Below are 16,366 nucleotides of genomic sequence, written 5' to 3'. Positions count from 1 at the left end.
ATATGTTTAGACCAGTTCTGCAGAACAGAGATTTGGGTGCGGTCGTTAATTTGGGAGATAGATGTTCCAATAAGTGTAGCTGAGGCATGGAAAAGAGCCAAGTGAGGGGAGCTACTGGGGCGACTGTTACTCTGGGTTCCTAGGCTTTGCCTACCTGGGTCTCTGGGACAGGGAGCAGAACACACCTCGGAATTGTCCCCTCAAGGGCAAGAGAGTAGGGTATTTAGCTACCACCTCCAGTTGATCACTGACTAAGGGCTGCTTCCAGAGGAGGGGAGACCCAAGGGGACCCCAGTATTCTTGGCCTAGCCTGCTGCATGTGCTGAATGTGTATGGGGACAAAGCCCTTGGGTAGAGAGCACAGGGGCTGGGAGTTGGAAGCTGTCAAGCGTCTGTCACCATGAGTGGCATGCACAGCTACTGTCCTGACTGAAGCCAGGAAAGGAATGGCACCGGCTGGTGGAGGGTAGAGTGGCGAGGGGTATGTGTCTGGCTTCAGGTGCAGCCAGATTCTGGGGCTCCTAAATTCTCAGGACTCAGGCTTTCTCCCACTCTCCCAATAGGGGCCACTTTTGAGCTTTAGGCCCTCATCACACTGGCTTAGCTTCGCAGAAAGAAGACAATGTTTTCCCAACAATTCCAGCAAAAACACCAAGGCTAAACCGGGTATGGTGACCCATGACTGCAATCCCAGCACTTGGGAGACTGAAGCAGAATCAAGAGGATCCAGCCTGGGCTACACAGTAAGACCCTGTCTCAAAAACAAAATGAGCCGGGCACTGGAGGCTCATGTCTATAATCCTAGCTACTTGGGAGGCTACGATCAGGAGGATTGTGGTTCAAAGCCAGCCTGGGCAAAAAATTCTGTATCAGTTCCTCCACCTCCTCACAACAGCACCTCGACTTCCTTAGGAGCCCCTTCTCACTTCCTGTCCATGCAAGGCTGTGAGGCGAACGCCATCATTACAGTGGCTGCATGCAGTAACAACTATATTAGCCCAAGCAATGCAGAGGCTGAGATTGGGAGGATCGCAGATCAAGGTCAGTCTAGGCATTTCACGAGACCCCATCTCCAAAATAACTACAGCAAAATGAACTGGAGTTGAGGCTTAACCAGTAAATGCTCGCTTTGCAAGTGTGAAATCCCAGACCCACAAACAAAACAAAACAAAAATCCCAAAGGCTGACTTATGGTACCACTGGGCCCACTTGGGGCACACACCCATCCCTGAACCAATCCCTGTGGGCAGAGGGATGAGGGGTGTGATTGGCCAGCTTGGGGCGCTTTGCCCGTCTGGAGCCAAGGATGGAGTTAGCCCAACAGCCTTACACCGGCAGGGAGTAAGAAGGGGCTCACAGGGAAGTGGAGGTGCTGTGTGAGGAAACGCTGAGTAGACAAGAGGACAGATGTAGACCAAACCCCAAGAGCAGGTGAGAAACCAGCACCCAAGACAGGGAAGGGACCAGCCCAAGACCATTCACTCAGTCAGGAGCAGCACTGCTTCTGGTCTTTTCTCCAGCAGCCCAGGATCTCAGGATGGGCGGGGTCTGTCCAGCCAACCGCCCCTCCATGCCCCCTCATCCTACCTTCTCCCAGTTCTGCATGGCTCTAACACACATGTATCTTCCTGGTTTTATTGCATACATCTTTAAATTCCTGTTTCTGAAGTAGAGAAACTGTGAACTTAAAAAAAAAGGTCAAATGGTCAGCGTTTTATGCTCTGTGGGCCACAGATGGTCTGTGTTGCATATTCTTCTCCTGTCCTCTTCTTTCTCCAACCTTTTAAAATGTATAAAGCGTTCTTAACTTGAGGGCCAACAGGCCTGTTTTCCAGCCTCTTGTGTAATGGAAGAGCATAAAAATTGGGATCCCCATAGTCCATGAGGCTGATCTGAGAAATATAAAGTGAGGATTAGTCAGATTTCTGTCACTGTAACGTAATTCCTGAGGCAATGAATTTATACAGAGAAGAGGTTCATTTTGGCTCATGGCTTTGGAGGTTGCAGTCAAGATTGGGCAGACCCATTGCTCTGGCCTTGGTAGGTTTGCTCTGCACACAGCAGAGTGAAGTTCTCACCTTATGAACCAGGAATCAAACATGGGAGAGTCCTACAGTCCCTCTCCAGGATGTGCCCCCAGTTTAGGCAGGGTAGATCAGGGAAACTGAGGCCTGGGAAACAGCATCTAGGAATCACACTTAAGCATCACACTAACGAGTGGCTTGATTGGAAGCACACAGGTACTGCTTTTCTTTGCTTTAAATTTCACAGGCTGCAGTAGTTAGCAATGGAAAAAAAGGAAGGTGGGGGGACAGTTTTCTCCCTCTGACCTTGTCCACTCTCCCAAATAATTAGCGTGCTCTGGGAACTGAGCAAGGGTATCTTAAAGAAAAACACTTATCCTGGGGAAAACGCTTGGACAGTGACTCCTCTGGACACAAAAAGTGCTTGCCAAGTAAAGTACTTATCTTAACAATGGACCCCTGCCTTGAAAGAAGCAGCTGGAAGGACCCATCTTTTATTTTAAAGAGAGGCTCAGACATCTCTGTCACAGTGACTCAAATTCACTGAGCAGACCAACTGTAAAACCTCTGGCCTAACTGATAAAACAACGAAGTGATAAAATATACCAGATGTCAGAACAAAGGGGTAACCTTTTTCCTAAGGTGAATTTGAGGCAAGCTACCAACCTGCTTTTCCACCATAAATACTCCTGATGTTAGCGCACTCTTGCACTTGTTATCAGATGTGCCTCCGCGCATGTCTGGGCTGCGTACTACCTTTCTCTCGTTCCTTCACTTTGCTTTACTTATAAACTCTCTTGATGTCTATCTCAGTGTGTCCTAAAATTCTCTTTTTTGCAAAACATCATAACTCAGTACCTAAGGGCCAGGCAGAGGCCTCCTCCCTTTTGTAGACCTTTTCCCTGGAGTCTCACAGAGTCCAGTGATATAATAACCTAAGCACCTCCCACTAGTTCCTCCTCAAGGTCCCACCACCTCTCAGTGGTGCCGCCCCAGCGACCAAGCCTTTAACACATGGACCTTTGGGGAACACTTATCTAAACTATAATTAAAGTAAAATCTAGTCAGGTATGGCGCCTCATGCCTGTAATCCCAGTTACTTGGGAGGCCGAGGTAGGAGGATCTTGGTTTGAGGCTGACCTCAGGCAAAAGCACCAGACTCTATTTGAAAAATAAACTAAAGCAAAAAGAACTGGGGGAGTGGCTGAAGTGGTAGCACACCTGCCTAGCAAACTGTAGGTCCTGAGTTTAATCTCCATTACCACCAAGATAAAAGAATGCAAAAGAGAGAGACCCTAAATAACCATAGCTTAGTAGGGGAGTTTTCTTTTTTCAGCAAGGAGGTTAATTCTGATTTTTTTTAATTAAAGTAAAATTCACCATACACCTTTGAAGAATGTGCAAGTCAGTGAAAAGAGAAATACTTTTACTTTTTCTTTTAATCGCCCCTGCCTCTGTGTGTGTCAGTACTCTGGGGCCAGCATGCCAGGGCTTCACAGCATGGGTGCCTGTCACTTGCGCCTCCTTAGCGGAACATCCTTGTCCACATGGTGCAAGACCATGTGGTTCCCTGCTGCAAGTCTGCCATTCCAGCCGGCAGGAAGGGAGCCACGAACAGAAGAGCAGTCTCATTCCTTTGCAGTCAGGACGGAGAAGCAGGCCACAGCGTGCTTGGAGGGAGAGCTTTCTGTTGACCATACAGTCACATGGCAGCACCTGGCTGCAAGGAAGGCTGGGATACGTAGACGAGCCCCGGGAGCCATGTGCCACGCTAAAAACCAGAGCAAAGACAAGAACACACTCTTTCTCCAAAACATCTGACTCAGAGAAACTCTACAGAAGGTAACTCCTCTTGCTGTTGTCTCTTCTTTGAAAAACTCAGTAGGGCCGGGTGCCCGTGGCTCATGCCTGTAATCCAAGCTATTCAAGAGGCAGAGATCAGGAGGGTTGCAGTTCAAAGCCAGTCTGGGCAAATAGTTCAAGAGACCCTATCTCGAAAAAAACCCTTCACAAAAGTGAGTCAAGGTGGAGGCCCTGAGTTCAAACCTTAGCCTTACGAAAAATAAAGAAAGAAAGAAAAAAGAAAAGAAAAACTCAGTAGGTTCTGTGGAAAGCTGCACATAAATTCTTGGTGCTAATACCATCCTGTGCTGGCCTTTGGAATTGATTAAATCTCTATTTTGTGCCTTCCTGGGCTCTGTGACCTTAGATGATTTACTTAACTTCTCTGAATCTTGTTTTCATCACTTGTTGAGTAAGGGACAGTGTAGATTACTCATGCAGAGGCTGGGAAAATACAAGTAAATACACAGTGGACATAATGCTGGAGTGACATCCAGCCAGAGGGGGCCGATCAATGGTCATTTTATTGATAAGGCCAGTATTTTGGATCAGAATGTGAGCTGGGAGGTCAGCCAGACCTGCGTTCAAACACAGCTCTTCCGCTGGCTGGGCAGGAACCTCTCTGCGCCTCAATCCCTTCATCTGTGAAACAGAAGCAGGAACAGTTGTAGCCCATCGAGTGGTGGAGGCTGGAAGCAATGGCTGGAGCATTGAAACCAGCCATACAGTGTGAGATATGATTAGGTTCCTTTTCCTCTTTGACCTCCTGAAGGAAGAGACGGGGGGACTTATGAAGTTTGTAGCAAAGAAGTTGAACACAGAAGAATCATGCAATGTAGATTCCATTTAGAAAGTCCAAGACAAGCAAAAGTGACCGTTGGGGTTGGAACTAGGAGAGGGGGTAACCCAGGGATGGTGAGTACTAGAAGGAAGCTTTCGGGGTGGTTTCTGTTTCTCAATCTGAAGGCTGGTTACCCTTGTGGGCTGCCTTTGTGAAAAAGCATGGAACTGTCACTCGTGTGTGTGCTTCTGAAAGCACATTACACTTCGACAGAAAAGTTTCCTCCCCAAAGTATCTATGGTCTGTCAGCCCCTGGACTGAGGGCTGAGGGGCGTGGGTGGGACATTCCTCCTTCCCAGCTGCCACAGTTTCCGTTTCCACTGCAGGTACAGGAGCCATCTTTCCCTCCAAATGCTGCCCTTGCACCCACGCTGTAGCCACACAGTTCCTGTGACCCGGTCTGACTGCACCGTTATCTGCCTCGGGCCTGTGGGAGAGACTTGTTTGGGCAGGGAAACTGCAGCAAGCAACCTTGAGCAGTAACCTTGGATCGACCTTGGATCGAAAGCCCAAGTGGGCTGCTGCTGCTCATTCTTCTTTCTGGCAGTGCTGGAGTTTGAACTCAGGGCATCACACTTGCTAGGTAGGTGCTGTGCCACTTGAGCCACTCCACCAGCCCTATTTTGTGTTGTGTGTTTTTTTTTTTTTTTTCAAGATAGGGTCTCATGAACTATTTTCTGGGGCTGACTTCGAATCACAATCCTCCTGATTTCTTGCCTCCTGAGTAGGTAGGATTACAGGCATGAGTTGCTTGCATCCACTCGTTCTTTTTCTCGCTAGTTCAAGCAGCTCTTTTTTAGGTATCTAATTTGCACATGGCTGTAGGCAGGGCTCCTGATTGGTACAAAGATGCTTCAATTCATTCTTTTTTTGTGGTGCTTGGGCTTGAATCTAGTGCCTTGTGCATGCTAGGCAAGCATTCTACCTCTGGAGCTACCCCTCCAGCCTTCAATTCATTCATTCTTTTTTTTTGCAGTACTGTGGTTTGAACACAGGGTCTACACCTTGAGCCCCTCCACCAGCCCTATTTTGTGATTTTTTTTTTTCAAGATAGGGTCTTTTGAATTATTTGTGCAGGCTGGCTTCGAACCGAAATCTTCCTGATCTCTGCCTCCTGAGTAGCTAGGATTACAGGCATGAGCCACTGGCACTTGACTCATTCTTTCCTTTATGTATGCGGTAAGTATTTATTTGTTTGTTTGTTTATGGTACTGGGGACCAAACCCAGGGCTCCAAACATAGCAGACAAGTGCTCTACCTCTGAGCTGCACCCCAGCCTCTGTAGCAATTTACCAAGTACCTCGTACGCATAGTGCTAGTTGTTGGGGAGGTGGAAACGCTCCCGGCTCTTCTGGAGCTGACTTAATCGTGGAGGGAGAGAGACAAGAAATAAGAAAGTGTGTTAGATGGTCCCAGTACTTAAGCAGAGACAGGGATACAGAGTGCAAGACATGTTTAGAGGAGTTGTAATTTTTAACAGTGTTTGGGTAAAATGTCCCTGAGAAAGTGATGTTTAAGCAAAGACTTGAAGAATATGAAGGAGTAGGCCCTTTGAATACTCTAAGGACTGAAAAAGAGTAGCTGACATGAAAATAACAGGGACCCATCACCACACAAACAACAGCTACTCTTGAAAAAAAGATGGTAGCAGGACCAGCATGTGCCTGGGTGGCAGAGCGCTCACTGAGCACGACCAAGGTGCTGGGTTCCATCCCCAGCTCTGGGGTAAAAAAAAAAAAAAAAGGTCCTGCCAAGGTGAAATACTCTCGCTTGCTCTCTTCTTATATGAAAACAAAACATACCAACAAATGAGTCCAGGTTGCATAAATGTTTACATTTCTATAGATTAAAATATATAATATTTTATAGCTGGATGCTGGTGACTCACACCTGTAATCCCAGCTACTTAGGAAGCAGAGATCAGGAGAATCTTGTTTTGAAGCCAGCCAGAACAAATAGTTTTTAAGACCCTATCTTGAAACACAAAATAGGGCTGGTGGAGTGGCTAAAGTGGTAGAGCACCTGCCCAGCAAGTGTGAGGCCCTGAGTTCAAACCCCAGTACTTCCAGAAAAAAAAAAAAAAAAAATATATATATATACACACACACACACACACACATAAACATATATGTAATACCTCATTACCAGGTTGTAAGATAGCTTCAGGAAAAATCCCAATGGATGCTAAATCTAGGGAGGAAATTTGATGAGGGACTGAACACTTAAATGGCCTCAGACCCTCCAGGCTCACTGCTTGTTAGTTCCAGGGAGAACCGCACCTTCACAAGTTCATCAAACCAGCACCACCACCAGCAGGGGCAGCTGGAGCTGTCGCTTCTGCAGTGTAGCACCCTGAGGACACAGCAACACTGAAGTCATGTTTAGGCCAGGAATGCAGACCCTTAAGTCAAGCAGAGCAGATGGCCCACCGTATACATGCCCTCCCAGTGCTCTTTTTACAATGTGGCAGAGACAGGACTGGGGTCACATTCCTGCCCTTGAACTTGGGCACACATCACAGGGTGCTGATCTAACAGGAGCAGGAAGTCACCAGGGGGCACCATGGCTGTCTCCACTCTCCCTCTTGCTTGGCAGCCCACTCCTCTGACTGAGCGAGCTTGGATGCTTGCAATATCACTTGGGGAGGCCACGATGGGGGACTGACTGACACCTCAGCTCAGCCCCAGAAAGCAGCCAGCCGAGACTTCCACACATGTGAGCCAAGGAGCCTTTCGATGACTCCAGCCCCAACCTTCAAGGTCTCTGGCCAGCACCCCCACACCAGGCCCTTTCTGAATCCCTGCCCAATACAATTTGGGCTGATTTGTTATAGCAACCCCCAAAAAGGAGCTCTGTATGAACATCTTCAAAGACACCAATGGCGTTAAAGACAAAGTAGCCAGGTGTGGTGGCACACCCCTGTAATTCCAGCACTGAGGAGGTTGAGGCAGGAGAATCATGCATGAATTTGAGGCCAGCCTGGTCTACACAGTAAGACTGTCAAAAATAAAGAAATAAATAAAAAGCTGAGCAATCATTCAAGATTAGAGACATAAAAATAAAACGCAAAATGTGACCGCGAGCTGGCTTCTGTCCTGAGTGGGGACAATGCTGTCAAGGGGTTTACAGCCACAGTTGACAAAGTTAAGTGTGGATGGTAGATTCAAGTATAATACGAGCCTCAAAACGTAGCCCCATATGATTCTCTAGCCACAAAATGACACAGTCACCTCCTGACACTTTTCTCGGACTGTATCTCTGTCCTTATGCAAGCTGTGACTGTCTTGTGTGGAAGTAACTGTCCCAAATTTGGAAATAGGGCTCTGGTTGCAGAGAATAATACCCTGTTCTTACATAATACCGGGTGAAATAATTAAGGAGGAAGTGGAGTGAGGCATGGTGTAGGTGACAGATTTCAAATGGTTCCAAAAACTAAAATGTTATTCATTATAGAGTCACATGACTAAAGCAAGGAAGGATTAAAAACAAATGTATGAAATACCAAAAACAGGTGGCTCTGGAATTATGTTTGTTTAGTTTATGAGACTTGAATTCAGGGCTTCATACTTGCTAGACAGACACTCTACTGCTGAGCCACACCCCCGCCTGAAATTCTTGGAATGCTTTGTGCAACATTTTTTTTTTTTCAGTACTGGGGTTTGAACTCATGGCCTCACGCTTGCTAAGGCAGGCACTCCACCACTTAAACCTCTCTGCCAACCCTTCTTGCAACATTCCTACAAGTTTGAAATGGTTTTGAAACCTGTGCGTAACGTATGGTTGTGCCAGGGAGAGAAACAGGTAGGTCAAAGAATGAGGAAGTGTCATTTTTCATCCTTTTGTGTTTTTTGTTTTTGTTTTTTTTTTGCAGTACTGGGTTTTGAACTCAGGGCCTAACACCTTGAGCCACTCCACCAACCCTTTTTTGTGAAGGTTTTTTTGAGATAGGGTCTCATGAACTATTTGCCTGGGTTGGCTTTGAACCACGATCCTCCTGATCTCTGTCTCCTGGGTAGCTAGGATTACAGGCGTGAGCCACCAGCGCCCAGCTTTATTTGTTCCTCTCAGTCTGCCCATCGCATGGTGAAGGAAACTGAGCCCCAGAGAAAGCAATGACTTGTCCCAGGCAGAATCTAGAGGCCAGCCTCATTTCAGATGCCTCAGTACACAGTCCAGGCAGGATCTTCTCCATAAAAAACAGAACAAAACGGCCAGTGAGCATCTGGCTTCTGGTTTAGTGGGTGTGGATTATCACTGTGAAGCCAAACTGGGGCTTATCTTGAAGTCAGTCAAACAACAGCCATTTACTAAGAATCTTTACTGAACCCAAAGGCAACTTGAAGGTGATTCCTGGGCCGGGTAGTGTTGGGAGTTCTAGCATGTTCTAGGGTACAGGAGGGGCAATTTCTGTGTGAACATTTCTGGTAAATCGCCTAAAGAGAGTTCTGAAGAAAAAGTCCTGACTCTCCAGGTATCAGTGCCTTGACATTATGATTTTTCCTTCTTACCTTTTTTTTACTTTTTATTTTATCATTTTTACATTTACTCACATGTGTATACATTGCTTAGGCCACCTCCCCCCGCCCCTCTTCTTACCTTTTTTTCTTTCTCCTTTTCCCTTTTTTTTGGAGACAGGGTCCCGTTATCTACCCCAAGCAAGCTGGCCTGGAACTTGTGAGCCTCCTGTGTCAGACTCCCAAGTGCTGGGATTACAGATGTATACCACCACACCTGGCACTCTCCTGAGTCATTTTCACATTCACCTTCAAAGTTCCTATTTGGCTACCAATCAATATTTTGATTACTTGTTTCCTTGTTGTCCCAAAAGTAGTGTGGGTAGCTGACCCTGGCTTTGCAGTATGGTACCATTCTAACGCCTTCTCTGATTCGTTTTGTGTAAACCTTGACCAACCCTACAAAAAGGTACTCTCAGCATCTCCATGATACAGATAAAGGCACAGCCAAGAAAGGTCAAATGCCTTCCCACAGCCGCGTGGCTGGTATGTGGAAGAAGCAGAAATCAGGCTGGCGAGTAGTGTCCCCAGCATCAAATGCTCTGGACATCTACGGCTCCAGCCTGCCCAGAATCCCGCGTTTCCCTGGGGAACAACCTGCCCCGACAGACATATAGTTTGAGTGGGGCTGAATACTAGCTTGCTCCAGGTAGGTTGTGTCACCCAGGCCTGTGACTGCAGCCAGGCCCTGTGAACCTTCCTCCAGACTTTTGTTAAAAGCCAGGCACTGGTGGCTCACGCCTGTAATCCTAGCTACTCAGGAAACAGAGATCAGGAGGATCAGGTCTCAAATCCTTCCCCAGCAAACAGTTTGTGAGACTCTGTTTCGAAAGTACTCAATGGAAAAAAAAAAAAAAGGCCTGGTGGAGTGGCTCAAATGGTAGAGTACCTGTGTAGTAAGAGTGAGGGTCTGAGTTCCAACACGTGAGTCAAACACTCTGCTTCAAGAGGTAGGTCCTTTGATCTGTGCAGACCAGAGTCCAAATAGGAACGAGGAGGGAGTTTACACGCTTCGTTAGCCATTGTAGCCCTCAGCCAGTCAAGTCAGCCCCCACGGTTAGCCGCAGCCCCAGGCTGCTCAGTGCAGTGGGTGTTATACCAACGTATACAAAACTAGCATCCAGCCAAGTTAATACACCTATTGCACGTGCAAATCCAGCCATCGGTTGCAGAACTAGTAGTCCTGTGTGGTTACATAGTGACAGCACATTTACCTCTAGTGTTTAGCTTAATACTCACTCTCTTACAAAACCCCAGTACTGCCAAAAAAAAAAAAAAAAATCCACGTGGAGAAAGATACTCCCCAGGGTGGCAGGGACGCTAAGATCTGAAGTAGCTTAGAGCTGCCATGGTCAACTCATCACCTGCTTGAAAAGGAAGGCAGCTAGGGCACATCTGAGCTGAGAGATGGGATCAGAAGGATTGAAGTTTGAGGCCGGCACAGGCAAATAGTTCTCGAGACCCTATCTTGAAAAACTCCTTCACCAAAAAGGGCTGGTGGAGTGGCTCAACGCATAGGCCCTGAGTTCAACTCCCAGTACCGCAAACAAAGTAGCTCCTCTTCCTCAGCAGCAAAAGTCCCAAGAACAAGACCCAAAGGTTCAGCTGCAGTCATGTACCATCCAGGAATCGCTCATCAGGCCAGGAAGCACACTGCCCTGATTGGCTAGGCTCCAACAGTCAGGGACCCAGGCCTGAACCCCAAGGGAGGTTGAGAGGCTGTTCTCCAGCCTCAATGCAGACATCGGAGGCGGTGACCTTTAAGTTGAAAACTCAAGGGTGAGCTTTACTGTCCAGAATGGTGGGGAGGAAGTGCCCAGAAAGGCTACACAAAGGTGTGGAGAGAGTTGGGGGCTTGGCTCAAGTGGTAGAGCCCCACCTAGCAGGCGCAAGGGCCTAGGTTCAAGACAGATCCTGTTGACTTTGCTTAAACTCCTGGATCCAGCCACGCCTGATATACACCTGCATGTCTCAGCGACATGAATGAACACATTTTTCTCTCCTCCTCACTTTTTTTTGTCACAGGCTAGTTGAGCACATCCTAGGAGCAGACAGATGTTCAAACGTGGGGCTTAGGTCATCATCCCAGCCTACACCATTGCTATTTTACTTTTTTTCTGTAACAGATTTATTGAGGCATAATTCACCCACCCTGTAATGTACCTATTTTAAGTGTGCGATTCCATTTAGGGAAAAAGTAAGTGTACAATTCAGTGGATTTTCACATATTCAGGGATGTGGGAACATAGCCACAATCAGTCTTAGAACATTTCCATCATTCCCAAAAGAAATCCCGAGCCCCTTAGCAGTCACTTCCATTTCTGTCCAAACGTCCCCCGTCCCCCTGCATCACTAACCCACTCTCTGTCTGTCTCTGTGGACAGTCTATTCTGCACCTTTCATATAAACAGAATCGCATAATATATGCTCCTTTACGGCTTTCTTTCTCTTAACACAATTGTTTTCAAAGTTAATCTCCCTTGTGGTGTGGGTCAGTACTTCATCCCTTTTATTTTTCCCTGTTGAGTAAGTTTCCACTGTATGGATGGATCGCATTTTCTTTGTTTCTTTATCAGTTGTGGGACATTGGATTGTTTCCACTTTGGCTGTAATCAATAATACTGCTATGAACTCTGGGAGGATGCTTGTTTTCCATTCTTGGGTATACACAGTGGAGTTGCTGGATCACATGGTAACGCCAATGCTTAGCCTTTGGAGGGGCTGCTAAACAATTTCCCAAAGTGGCGGTACCACTTTACTTCCCACCAGTAGTGTCTGAGCACCCCTTGTTTTTGCTGTGTCTTGGCAAGTTACCTCTGGTTTCCCAGAGGTATTGGGGTGGGAGTTGAACTCAGGGCCTCATGTTTGCCAGATACGTGTTCTACCACTTGAGCCACTCTGCCAGCCCTTTGTTTCCCGTATCTTCCATGGGGATGCATCGTTGTAAGGAATAAGAGATTATGGGGCTGGAAGGGTGGCTGAGTGGAAGAGCACTTGCCCAGCATGCATCAGGTCCTTGGTTCAATCACACACACACACGCACACATAGATCACATGTGTGAGATTGCCTCAGTTCTCATCTGTGAAATGGGGTAGCAAAAGTTTTTCCTTCACAAGACAAGTCTCAACCCCAGGGGTGAAGATTTGTTTCTGAGATGATTTTCTGCTGCCTGTGGCAGTCCACTGATCATCGTTACTGATGCTCGATTGGTGTTCAAGTTAGCTCCTCCACCCTGTGAAGCCCTGGAGGATTTGTGGCCAGTCTATGGGATCGGCTGATCTTCCAGAAGCATGGTATGGGTCAGTGGGTGACATGAGTTGCTGGTGAATGAAGGATGCACTGGATGAGGTACAGAAACAGTGCCAAGCTTGAAGTGGGAGAGTGTGAAGACCTTGTGACTGTCACGGTACCTTGAGTGGGTGGGTTGAAGTGGGAGGAGGGAGGAAGCTGGTTAAAGTCACAACTCCCTGAAGCTGGATGCTGTCTGCCTTTCTGATCTCAGCACTTCCTCTTCCTCCTCCTACAACATCAGTCCAAATCCCTTGCACTTTCCAGAACAAAGCAACAAAGCTCTCTCTCTCTCTCTCCAATTAGTGGGGTTTGAACCTAGGCCCTTCTGCCTGCTAGGTGGGGCTCTACCACTTGAGCCAAGCCCCCAGCTCTCTCCACACCTTTGTGTAGCCTTTCTGGGCACTTCCTCCCCACCATTCTGGACAGTAAAGCTCACCCTTGAGTTTTCAACTTAAAGGTCACCGCCTCCGATGTCTGCATTGAGGCTGGAGAACAGCCTCTCAACCTCCCTTGGGGTTCAGGCCTGGGTCCCTGACTGTTGGAGCCTAGCCAATCAGGGCAGTGTGCTTCCTGGCCTGATGAGCGATTCCTGGATGGTACATGACTGCAGCTGGACCTTTGGGTCTTGTTCTTGGGACTTTTGCTGCTGAGGAAGAGGAGCTACTTTGTTTGCGGTACTGGGAGTTGAACTCAGGGCCTATGCGTTGAGCCACTCCACCAGCCCTTTTTGGTGAAGGAGTTTTTCAAGATAGGGTCTCGAGAACTATTTGCCTGTGCCGGCCTCAAACTTCGATCCTTCTGATCTGTCTCCTGAGTAACTAGGATTACAGGCGTGAGCCACCAGTGCCCTGTGAAGCACTTTCTTTTTTTTTTTGTTTGTTTATTTTTTATTTTATTTTATTATTCATATGTGCATACAAGGCTTGGGTCATTTCTGCCCCCTGCCCCCACCCCCTCCCTTACCACCCACTCTGCCCCCTCCCTCTCCCCCCCACCCCCTCAATACCCAGCAGAAACTATTTTGCCCTTATCTCTAATTTTGTTGTAGAGAGAGTATAAGCCATAATAGGAAGGACCAAGGGTTTTTGCTAGTTGAGATAAGGATAGCTATACAGGGCATTGACTCACATTGATTTCCTGTGCATGTGTGTTACCTTCTAGGTTAATTCTTTTTGATCTAACCTTTTCTCTAGTTCCTGGTCCCCTTCTCCTATTGGCCTCAGTTGCTTTAAAGTATCTGCATTAGTTTCTCTGCGTTAAGGGCAACAAATGCTAGCTAGTTTTTTAGGTGTCTTACCTATCCTCACCTCTCCCTTGTGTGAAGAGCTACCTTTCAATTGAGGTTGCCAGGTGGCTGCTGGCCATCTTTGTCAACATGGGGAGAAACCCTGTTGAAATAAACCCAGAAGAAAAGAAGGCAGGAGCCGAAAGTTGGAGGGAGAGACAGGGAGAAAACAAGAGAGAAGAGAGGGCGAGATGAATTTTTTTGGATGTGAATTGAGGTCCTTAATCCAGCTGTGCCTGAAGGCAGTTCTCTATTTCTGATATGAAGCAATAAACTCCCCTCTCCTTTTCTGTTCAATTCACTAGTTTGGTTGGTTTTTGATCACTCCTAACCTACTGCCCCTGCTCCACACGCCCTAAACTGGGGTGGGCACCCCTTCCAGGCTCCCCTGCGGCCCTTGTCTTTCCTTTTCATTGCATGGCAATAAATGGCGTCTTTGTTTGGATGATATACACCCAGGAAGCAGTCCTACTGCTGTACAGTGTTCTGCTGTATCTCTAGCCCCTAGCCTGACCAACAGGAGCACCTCAATCAATCTAATTCCCTATTAAAATTACAAATTAATCTATGATAACCTCTATGCAAACACACAAAAACCAATTCCATAACTTCTCTATGGGTCCCTCTGGAAATGGACGGAAAAATACCTGGCAAGATACCTGCATCCTGGTGCAAATTACTTCACCTGGAGGTGGTCACAAGGAGCAGGGACTTACCACTCGGTATAAAAAATTAATTAGGGATGGGGGGGTAGCTCTGCTGTAGAGCACACGCTCAGCATACCACAGCTCTGGGTTCAATCCCCAGCACAAAAACACAAATCAAAACAAAATAGATTAAAAAGTAGATTTAATTAAGACCAGAGTTTATAAAAGTAAACAAAAGCAGCACACATTTATTGTAAGAATGAATGCCAATAATTCACAAGTGTATACAGTGGTCCCTCTGTCTAGTGGCGACATGTTCCAAAACCCTTACGGGAGCCTGAACAAGAAGTTATTAAACTCAGTATATGCCATATATTTTCCTATACGTGCAGATATATGCTGAAGTTTAGTTTACAAACACTGCAAGCAACTAATAATAACTAATAAGAACAGTGAATGACTGCCAGGTACCGCTGGCTCACCTCCTAGCTACTCAGGAGGCAGAATCAGGAGGATCACAGTTCGAAGTCAGCCTGGGCAAATAATTTGCGAGACCCTATCTTGAAAAAACTCTTCACGAAAATAGGGCTGGTGGAATGGCTCAAAGTGTATAAGCCCTGAGTTCAAACCCCAGTCCACCAAAAAAAAAAAAAAAAGAAAGAAAAAAGAAAAGGAATGATTAAAACTATAAACTATTGCTGCCACTAAGTAATGAACAGGCAGATACAGGATGCACACAAGGGTGATTTACCTCCCGCCTCCACTGCGACTTAAAACTCAAGATGTCGCTTTTTTCTGGAATTTTCCATTTAGAATTTTTGAATCATGGTTGACCACAGGTAATCCTAATCAGGGAAAGTAAACCTCACAAGGGGAGATGACTTTAGTCAAAAGTGAAAGTTACCTTGTACCTTCCAATAAATATTTGTTGAACGAATGAGTAAATGTCACAGCTATGAATAGTTGATGAATGAACGAACGAATAACAAAACAGTTTGGTATAGAGTCTTAGCTCAAGGTGACCCCACCCCCACCCTGCCCCCAGCAGGACAGCTGCTTTCCCTGAAAGTCTGGGCCTTGGGCCAAGGTTTTATTTCTTTGTGGGATGGGCCCCTAATCTGCAAGTCCTTTTCCCTGGGAACCTTGGAGGGTGATTCATAGAGCTTTTCATGGACAGTGAGTCCCCTAATGACCAGAGAGTCACCTCCTGCTACTCAAGTGGGTATGTTTGGAGTTGCCAGGGGATAGGGACTCCTGCATAGCCCAGGGCTAGCTGCTACTCCCCAGGAAACAGCCAGTAGCAGATAGCCAATGCCCAATTGTAGCAGGTGGCAGGGAGAGCCTGATGGCCTGGAGAGTAGGTTCAGGGTCAAGTCCTGACAATGAACTTGCTGAGGGGCCTATCCAGTCTCGTCTGTAAGGGGGGCTGCCTATGCAATCACTGCTTTGTGTCTACAGAACCTGAGTTGGACAGCCATATATGTGTAAGGGAAGGCTGGGCCTCTGGCAGTGTTAGTGTCTGTGTTTCCAAGCGCATGTACCCACGTGTGTATCTGTGCGCATGGGCAAAATGTGTACATGTCATTTGTTCAAAGTGCATCACAAAAACAGCTACTTGTCAGTGATGTGTTCAGGCACATGATGACCTCTTCCTCCTTCTTTTCCTTTCTTTAAAATTTTTTTTTGTTATTCTTTGTGTTCTTTTGAGCTTTTGTGTGTGTTGTTTCTTATTTTAATTTTTTAAATTTATTCGTTTTTTCTTCTCACTTTCTATGTGGCTTTGGGCAAATGGAATCTCTTTGTGCCTGTTTCTTCTCTGAGGAGGGGGACAGCGCTTATGTTCTGTCCAGCACAGAGCAGGAGTTAGGGCAGCAGTCTTAGACAGACGCAGTGGCTTAATTTTCAATTGAGCACACCCTGG

This window comes from Castor canadensis, chromosome 5 (assembly GCF_047511655.1).
Source record: "Castor canadensis chromosome 5, mCasCan1.hap1v2, whole genome shotgun sequence".
Lineage (NCBI taxonomy): Eukaryota > Metazoa > Chordata > Mammalia > Rodentia > Castoridae > Castor > Castor canadensis.
This window is presented reverse-complemented; position numbering follows the sequence as displayed.